The sequence below is a fragment of the Euprymna scolopes genome, chromosome 7, assembly GCF_053919585.1.
Source record: "Euprymna scolopes isolate OS-2025 chromosome 7, ASM5391958v1, whole genome shotgun sequence".
Classification (NCBI taxonomy): Eukaryota; Metazoa; Mollusca; class Cephalopoda; order Sepiida; family Sepiolidae; genus Euprymna; species Euprymna scolopes.
In genome coordinates this window covers 105,740,032-105,750,661 of record NC_136488.1, presented here as the reverse complement: position 1 = coordinate 105,750,661, position 10,630 = coordinate 105,740,032, and the positions used below count along the sequence as shown (strand labels likewise).

The following is a 10,630-nucleotide window of genomic DNA, read 5'->3' as shown; positions in this document are numbered from 1 at the left end:
TGTCGTTACTGGTTTCGATTTTAGTATGTTGAATCCAATGTCGTTAGTGTTTAGTTTTTTAGAACACTGTTTTTAAACGTGAGTACGTTCTCCGAATCCAATGATGCCAGTGTTATAGCTTGCAATAAGCCACAAAGAAAACAGAACAACAGAATAGAGTTTAAACAATGTATTACTGGAACAACAACGTAAAAAGGTTACAACTGAAAAGAGTAGTAAACGTCACCGAGCAGGCGAGGGTCGCTCTGGTGTTTAATCCACACCTAGGATCAAAAGGTCTATGGTTTATATAATGGATAGAACAGTCCATTTGGAGGGTGATTCCCCCACAACAGAAAGGATGGGGGGATTAAAGATCGAGATAGAGGTAATGGAAGAATAAAAAGATTAGTATTCGTATACTAATAAATAAATCTTAAACATACTAGGGTTAGATAATTAACATTGTTAAAAGTTAATTAGTTATCGATCTATCTGTCTATCTATTTATCTATCTATTCAATGATGTTCTTAAAATAGTTTGTATTGGGAGTCATTTATTGTTTATAGAATAAAGTGTAGCAAGTGGTTTTAGCTGAAGATGTTTGCATAAATTAGCTAGATTAAATATAAACAAAATAACCTTGGGCAGGCAGACGTGGAAAGGTCACATGTCAGAGATACGTGTGCTTTTTAATGATGACGTACCGGAACTGAGGTCAGGAAGCCGGGAAATTTAATCTGTCGAACAGAGTTGGAGTTTAGTCACACAAGTAAATAGACGTACTTGAAGCCAGGAAGCGAGGATGTAAAGAATAAGCATGTAGATTAAATGCAGACTCTTTTGAAGACCATTTAAAACAACTGAAATAAATGTATATTTTAAAAATATAAAATGTTGTTGTGTGGTTTCACAAAAGAAGGAAGAACAGAGGTCTCAATTGGTTATGATGGTTCATGTTTCATCACGGAGCTCAGCAGTGAAGATAGACGAACTCTTGAAGAAAGAAAGGTATGAAGCATATATTATTATTCTTATAAAAAAGTGATTCCGTATGTAAATATGAACTGTAATATATACCCATGTGATTACATGACTCAGTTTCTACGTCGATATCATATCCTCTGGTTAAACAAACATACATACAATTTATATTATATATTTATAACAGATGTTATGAGAAAATATTTCCACACCTCACATATGTAACATATAACTGTTTTATATATCATCCGCCTATCTCTAACTATGTAATATAACTGTTTTGGGTGCCAATCCACCTCCTTATATAACACTAGTGTGTATAGGTTCAATCTATAGGGGAGTGTTAATTCGACATATCTATGCAAAAAGGGTTTCAGATTAAAGGGGGGTTATTCAGTTATAAAAATGTTTTTTTAATTTGACTAGAATTTTTATGTGGTCAGAAAATGTACGACTTGCGTTGCCCTCTTGTATATCCCCGCCTCATCACTATCATCCCTACACGCATCAGTGAAGAGGTTAAAAAATACGGAAGAAAAGAAAAAGAAGCGAGGGAGAAAAGAAGAAAAGAAAAACGAAAGAATGAAAGGAAAGAGGAGAAATGAAAAGAAAAAACTATAAGTAATTTATTGATGATTCTAAGGCATGTCCTACTCGTCCTACTCGTCCTACATCCTTGTATACTCCTCCACCCTCAGTAGCATATCTCGTCATAGGCTTTTTATTTATTATTTATTTACGAAGCTTCGAAAGTTGTATAGCAATAATAATAATAATAATAATAATAATAATAATAATAATAATAATAATAATAAAATCTCCAAATGTATATAATTAATTTATCTTCATGCTTAGATATAATCATCTACTCTAATTGTGATAATGATAATTAAAAATAGAAGGTAATAGGGGATAAAAATGTTGGTGACTGAGATATTTATTATAACTGATAATGATAATAGTTAACTATTATGTGCAATTATATTCATGCAGATATTCTACATGGTTTATACTTGCGTAATATTTGCGTTAAAGGGTTATAGTAAACACAAACCTCTTTCATATATATATTTATGCATGCGTATATATATTTGTTTAAAAAATTATCTACCAAACTCCTCTGGCAGTTTTCAGTCTAAAGACATGAAACTTAATATATAGCGTATTCGAACCTATGCAAAACTTTATATTTTGGTTTTAGCTGGGGAAAAATCGGTGCCAATTGTGAAAATTAATAAAAATTGAATTTGCGAAGTGATGGTCGGCGGCATTACGAATATGCGTGTGTAACGTAATAGCTATTGGTTAATATTTTAATTTTAAGCCTTGCAGCAAACATTTCTTCATTGCGTCAAAGGAAAAAGTAAATCGTAAGCTAAACCTTTTGGTTTTGATTCTCAGTGGTGTCGCACGAGTCATTTTTTTTTAATCATTACTATATATTGGGTTCAATATAATATAATAAATACGAAATTTGCATTAAGCAAAATATCATATTTAATGACGGGCGGCCTGCTAATATATATATATATATATATTATATATATATATATATATATATATATATATATATATAAATAAATTAATTACAAATATTACTCCTGAAAAATGTGGGGCGACTAGAATATAAGCAAAGGGAGGTTTATCTCTCTCTTTAAACCACCCAAGGAGTGCAAAAAGTGCCGCATAATCACTTATAAAAAATAAATAAATCAACAATCCTATATATGTGTGTGTGTGTGTGTGTGTGTGTGTGTGTGTGTGTGTGTGTGTGTGTGTGTGTGTGTGTGTGTGTACTCCTTTCTGGGCATTTGACATTTCTTTTATGCAATCACTTAACTTGGGATTTTATTTCATACAAGAATTGATTTTATTTTTAGAGCAAAAGAATTTATTCATGTAAATAATATTTTTTATATATTTATAACACCATCATCATAATAATAATAATAATAATAATAATAATAATAATAATAATAATAATAATGATATTATTATTATTACGATTATCGCTCCGTCCGTTATCATGCTGTGCATCCCTAAAAAAGGAAAGTGGAATATTTCAAAAAGTGGAATATTCCAAATAAACCTTGTCACCCCTTGAAAAGGAAATTGAAATATTTAAAAAAATTGGTGTCGCTGTTGGGGCAAAGCTAATAAAAATGAATTGTCTTTCTTGGCCTTTTGGCTAAGATCAAAGTTTAGTATCTGTTCTTCAGGTGCTACATTTCAATTTCTTCTCTCTCAGTGAAAGAGAAATCCTTTACGACTAAGACAATTTTTTCTCCACGTTAAAAAAATTACCCTGGTGTCTAAATCTGTCCCGTGGGGGGGGGGCATTGTGAACAGGTACTATGTTTAATGTAACGAAGTTTTAATATTAAAAAGTAACTGGAAAAAGTTATTTCTGATTTAATTACAAAATGCCCTGGAAGTGTTACTCCTGATTAATTATAATAATAATAATTTTTTTACTTGCCTCGCCACAAGGGAGGAATTGGACATGAGGTCGGTTAAAAATTTCGGGGGAAACCAGCTCCCCAAAAGGGGCTCTCTGTTCAATAACAAAAATAAGAATTGTATCAGTAATGAAGGATTTCTCCTCCATTAAGCAAGACCAAAAAATGGGGGGGTAAGTCACTGGAATGCTGAAACTGATAGTACACTCAGACCTTCATGTTGAAGCAATGGTTACCTAATCCCTAGCCGTGTTAATGGTTTTATGTCTTACTTTCGAAAAGCTGCTGAAACAGTTTATGATTTAAACATTACGTTATTTCAAGTATATTTTAAGCAGTGGGTTAGGGGATATGAAGTCAGTCCCGGAAATCACTCAAACCGTTTACGATTTAAACATTACTTTATTTCATGTATATTTTTAACAGTGTGGTGGGGGATATTAAATCAGTCCCGAAAATGGGTGAACCCGTTTACGCATTACACATTGCTTTATTTAATGTATATTTTCAACAGTGGGGTGACGGACATGAAGTCAGTCCAGAGATTGAATGAGATGCGCAAATATATACTATCAGAAAGCGTCGCCCAGTATTGAATGAGATAGGTGGAAAACATATAATAGCAAAATACCCAGCGTCGCCCAGGATCGAATGAGATAGATGAATGATATATATTAGCAGAATATGCGGCGTCACCTGGGATTGGATAAGATAGGTGAAACATATATACTATGAGAATACCCAGAATTTATTGATTTGTTTGTAATGAAATAATCAGCCCAGGCAATATATCGAAGTTATTGTTTAAGTTAAGGTGAGTGACGTAGTGGGTTAAAGTTATGAAAATTATTGTCGAAATTAGTAACATATCCAAGAATTATGAAAAATGATGAAATGTGAGTTACTTGATTGGTGTGTTTGTAATGATATAATAAGCCCAGACAATATATCAAATATATTATATAAGTAGGAGGGAGAGGCATAATTTGGGTTTTTAATTATAAAAATTATTGTCGAAATTAGTAACATATCCAGAATTATGAACAAAGATTAAATGTGAGTTAATCGAGTGTGTGTTTATAATAAAATAATCAGCCCATGAAATACATCAAAGTAATTATGTAAGTAAGAGAGGGCGATAAGGATAGTTTAAATTATGAAAAATAATTGTCAAAATTAGTAACATAATTCTTGAATTATGAAAAATTATAATATGTTATTTAATGCATTAGTGTGTTTGCAATGAAATAATCAGACCATACAATATATCAAAGTTATTATTTTAGTAAGTGGGGCGATGATGTGGGTTAAAATGATGAAAAATGATTGTCGACATAAGTAACATATCCAAGAATTATGAAAAATGACGAAATGTAAGTTAATTTATTGGTGTGTTTGAAATGAAATAATCATCTCAGATAATATATCAAAGTTATTATGCTTGTAGTAGGTGGTCGATAATGTGGGTTAAAAATATTAAAAATAATTTTTGAAATGAATAACATATCAAAGAATTAAGAAAAATGATGAAGTGTGAGTTAATTGATAGTTATGTTTTTATGAAATAATCAGCCCAGAAAATATATCAAAGTAATTTTTTAGTAAGAGAGGGCGACGAGGATGTTTTAAATTATAAAAAATTATTGTCGAAATTAGTAAGATATCCAATAATTACGAAAATGACGAAATGTGATTTAATTGATTGGTGTCTTTATAATAAAATAATCCGCCTAGACAATATATCAAAGTTATTATATAAGTAAAGGGGAAGAAGATAAGGAGGGCTTAAATTATGAAAAATTATTGTCGAAATTAGTAACATATCCAAGAATTACGAAAAAATGATGAAATATTAGTTAATTGATTGGTGTCTTTGTAAGGAAATAATCAGTCTAGACGATATATCAAAGTTATTATTTAGTAAAGAGGGAAGGGCAAAAATGTGGGTTGAATTATGAAAAATTATTGTCGAAATAAGTAACATATCCAAGAATTATGAAAAATGATTAAATGTGATTTCATGCATTAGCGTGTTTGTAATAAAATAATAAGCTCAGACAATATTTCAAAGTTATTATTTTATTAAGAGGGGGCGATAATGTTAGTATAAATTATGAAAAATGATTGTCGAAATTAGTAACATACCAAAGAATTATGAAAAATGATTAAATGGAGGTTAATTGATTAGTGTGTTTGTAATGAAATAATCAGCCCAGCAAATGTATCAAAGCTATTATTTTATTAAGGTTGGGCGACAACGTTGGTTTAAATTATTAAAAAATATTGTCGAAATTAGTAACCTATCCAAGAATTACGAAAAGTGATGAAATGTGAGTTGATTGATGTGTGTGTTTGTAATGAAATAATCAGTCTAGAAAATATATCAAAGTTATTATTTTAGTAAGGTGTGCGATATGGTGAGTTGAAATGATGAAAAATTATTGTCAAGATTAGTACCATATCCAAGAATTATTAAAAATGATGAAATGTGAGTTAATTAATAGTTGTGTTTTTTTTATAAAATAATCAGCCGATACAATATATCAAATTTAATATTTTAGTAAAAGAAGAGGCGATAATGTGGGTTGAAATTATGCAAAATTATTGTCGAACATGGCAACATATTTAATAATTATGAAAAATGATAAAATGTGAGTTAATTGACCGGTGTGTTTGTAATGAAATAATCAGCCCAGGAAATATATCAAAGTTATTATTTTAGTAAGGGGGCGATACAGTTTTAATAAAAAACTAGAACAATATGATTGTGTCTTCATTTATGCTGAATAGAACGCTCACAGCGTTCCCAGCAACAATATATTAAATAGGAAAAATGCTGTTGTGGAATTTCCACAGGTCCCACTAGTTATTATTATTATTATTATTATTATTATTATTATTATTATTATTATTATTATTATCATCATCATTATAATGATAATAATAATAATAACAGCAACAACAACAATAATATTAATAACTTTAACAACAAAAAAACAACAACAAAATCAATATGTGTATTGTGTTATAAACACAACAGACATGTTGATTTTGTTGTCTTAATTTCTGATCACTGACACACCTTTTCTTGTAGTCTATTAACGAAAATATATTTTTGCCAGTAGCTTTCCTCTCCATTTTCCTTTCACGACTTACCTTGAATTTGGATTATGAAAAAAAAATTCCTCTGATGAAATTACAGACATATAAATAGATGCACCGATAATGCTATTATTACGATAGAAGTGACTATTTAATTAATATTTCCTATTCATATTCAGAGATTGGTGGTCTGACTTATTTAAATGATAATTTCAAATAATAAAATTACATTTCACGTAAAACTAATTCGTTATTAATCAAAAAAGAAAATTGATATGAATGAATGAATGAACTTTGACTTGTTTGGAAAAAAATCCGAATTTATTTATTTTTTTTTTTCGGGACTATGAATAGAATCATTACAACATATTTCGAATTAGGTAAACCCCACAACAGACACCATTGGTTTATTCATGATTTATTTACCTATAAATAATACACGAATTCTGATAAACTTGTTTTTTGTTTACTGGCGAGTCTAACTCGAGTCGTTATTAGTACTCGCAGATAATAACAAGTGATATTTGTAGCAATAAGTCTACTCTTTTCCTCATTCAATAAGCGTTGAAAATGATTTTGCGTAATCACAACAGCCGTTTACTATTGATTTATCTCGACCCATAATTCATGACTTTCTTTATTATTTGTGTGGCAAATATTTCAATATTCTCCGCGCCATTTAAGTGGAGGTCTGATCCATGTACTACCGCTTCGGTCTTTCTATCCTCCCTTAGCTTTCATGATTATTTTATCTGGTACCATGTCACCGCATGTGTCCGAAAACGCGCGTCTATCTTTGTGTGTTAGGTAAGTAGGCAGATTATGGGATTTCTGGCAGTTTTACTTAACTTAGATTCATGCAATTTTCTTTCCATATTTTTTTGCTATATTAAAACCCGCCTGTAGTTGGTTGACGTCTCTTGATTTATGGGTTAGTTTCTGCCCTCAAGGATTTCCTTAATATTTTACCTTTCGTGTGTTGTACTGATACGATTCTTTCTTTGATTCCTAATTCTTTTAGTCTTTTTCTTTTTCCTAATTTTATAGAAACTATTCTTAGAGCTGTAGCAATTGTTAATATTATAGCACTCTTCTTCATGTTCAATATTTCAAGTCTCTGGCAAGTTCCATGGATTTTCTTTTGTCTCTTTGATCGCCACACTATCACTTGGTAGAACGGCAGAAATCTTCCATTTAGCAAGATTTTGTTTTCTTGTTCACTGAGTTTGTCTGTTTGTACCTTCATGTCTCAGGGGATTTTATGATTTTCATCTTCCAATGAATTATTATTATTATTATTATTATTATTATTGTTATTGTTGTTGTTGTTGTTGTTGTTGTTGTTGTTGTTGTTGTTGTTGTTGAGGAGGAGGAGGAGGAGGAGGAGGAGGAGACTTTATCTCGTTCTAACATTGATATTAAAAGCCTATTTTTTCCAAGACTAGAATTTAGTAAAACGAACTTCTTAATATGCTCAGTTATGGATATGCAAGCGACTACATGAAAGTAAACTTATTTGAAAAAACGAGCGTTAATTAATTATTTATTCGTTTGTATGGTTTCTTATTAGATGAGTGGTTTCATTTCACCATTATGAGGAATTCTATTTATGTATCGTTTCTATATTTTGCATAATTGTGTAGAATTTAAGATGAAAACATTCTAGCACACAGATATATATATATATATATATATATATATATATATATATATATATATATATATATATATATATATATATATACAGGGTGACCCCCCCAAAAAAAGCTAAATGGAGGCAATCTAGAACATATGCTGTAGAACGGAGAAAAAAAGGCCAAAGACCCTAGTGTTTTTATGTGATGTTTTGAATATAATAAACTAGTTATGACCAAAGTTTCATTTCATTCGGACAAAACACTAAGAAACGGGGCCTAATTAGAGTTGGGCCCGTTTTGGGGGGTCACCCTATATATATATATATATATATATATATATATATATATATATATATATATATATATATACTAGCTGTACCCGGCCACGCGTTGCTGTGGCTCAGTTTGTTAAAATGAAACACATTCCTCAAGAAAAATTGCATTTTGTTCGTTTATTTACTTTTATTATTTTTTGCAATTTTTTTAATCAATAAAAGTTGTAATTTTTTCCCCAAAAAAAAGATTAATTTTTACCATAAATTGTTAGGTGAAAGTTTTTTTTTTCAGGAAAACTTGCACTTTTTTTTTAAAGAAATTTGACAGTAAACGTTTCTCTTTGAAAACGGAATTTTTATTATAAAATGAACAGATGAATGCTTTACATGTACACTGTAAATAGTTATGTGAAAGTAGAGAAAAGTTTGATTCTTTTTTTTCAAGAGAGTGTACAAATTATTTTTTAACAAATGTTCAGAAAATAAACAGAAAAATACTTCCATCATTAATTATGCAAAAAATAAATAAAATGTTTCAACATTATGCTTATAAATTACGATAAAACTTGCTGAGTATGCGCTGTTTTACGGTTGTTGTAAAAATCGAACGGAAACTTAAATTTCGCTTCGTTTTAAGCTTTCTTAATTTTTTAATTGTGCCCCACCGAACGAATATAATCAAAACAGTAACATTCAACAATTGTACTTTATGTATATAAAACACAAAATATTTAAAAAAAAAAAAGTTTATAACGAAAGGGAAATAATTCCATTTTTAAACGAAAAAGTCAGTTTGGTATATCTTTTTGTTATTTTTTACATAAGTCCAGCTTACCATTCACATTGGAAATGTCGACATTTATAGGTTGTCGGGTACATTTACAACGAATAAACACTACAATCTAGTAGATGTATCAGAATTTTTGTAGGAATTTTTGACACCCCGAAACATCACGAAACTGCGAATAAAATATAAAAAAACTCGTAATTTCTCTTTTGGGTTGTTTATTTTTTTTATGGATTATACTTCCAAAATAAACTATTAAAGTTGTTTTAAAAGTAATAGAAATATTATTTTTTTTAAAACAGTAATGAATTTTACGATCTCAATATTTTTCAATTTTTAACTTTAAAAATCTATCAAAATTTTTCTATTGATTCTATTTTTACAATATTTTCAGGGTCAATGTGAAATTTTATGCCCTTTCCAATAAACTGAATATAATATTTTAGACAAACGTTTTTTTTATTAACGCCCCCCCCCCATTTTCAACTGTCTATTAAAAAGTAAATAATTAATTTACTCACCAAAGTTTTATCTATCACAAATTGAAGAGAAAAGGTCAATCAGTAATATATTCAAATTTAAAACAAAAAAGTGTTTTTTAGAAATTTACCTGTAAAGTTCGAAGTTTAAAACCTTCTTTTTTTTTAAACCACGTTGTTTGTTTTTGTTTTTTTATAAAACCTTGGTACTTGCTCCTTTAATTGAAAAAAAAATTAGGGCTTCAATTACATTTTTCGAGTAGTTATAAGCTTGGAAAGACAGGGGGTCGAATAATTCACGCCTCCCATTTTGAAATGTTTATTAAAAAATAAATAATTTACTCACCAGAGTGTTATATATCACAAATTGAAGAGAAAAGGTCAATAAATAATATATTCAAATTTAAAACAAAAAAATGTAGTGTTTTTTGGAAATTTACTTGTAAAGTCCGAAGTTTAAAAACTTTTTAAAAAAAACACGTTATTTGTTTTTTTTATGAAACCTTGGTCCTTGCTCCTTTAATTGAAAAAAACATTAGGGCTCGAATTACATTTTTCGAGGAGTTATAAGCTTGGAAAGACGGGGTGGAATTATTCACTATTTTTCACTATTTTTCACGAAATTTCTGACACACCTACCAATCTACCCATGTTAAGAACGGCTTTCGGAATAGATACCCTTAACCTTGCCAGCATACGCGAAAAGCTATAAAAGTCAAATGCGAACGATGAGTTGGACGTAATGTAAACATGTACCGAATTTAGAAGGGAACGAAATTCAAAGTTCCGTTCCATTTTTACAACAACCGTAAAGCAGGGCATTCTATGCAAATTTTACCTAACTTACTGTATCAATGCTATTTTTTTAAGCAAAAAAAAATATTTAGGTTTGGCTATAAATTCCTAAACTCATTTCACCCTAAATAA

General features: G+C 29.7%; 1 pseudogene; it reads left to right on the top strand.

Annotated features, from left to right (window-relative positions):
• The first annotated feature begins 3,131 nt into the window (after positions 1 to 3,131).
• LOC145280543 (U2 spliceosomal RNA) lies at positions 3,132 to 3,247 on the top strand (annotated as a pseudogene).
• The last annotated feature ends 7,383 nt before the right edge of the window (positions 3,248 to 10,630 follow it).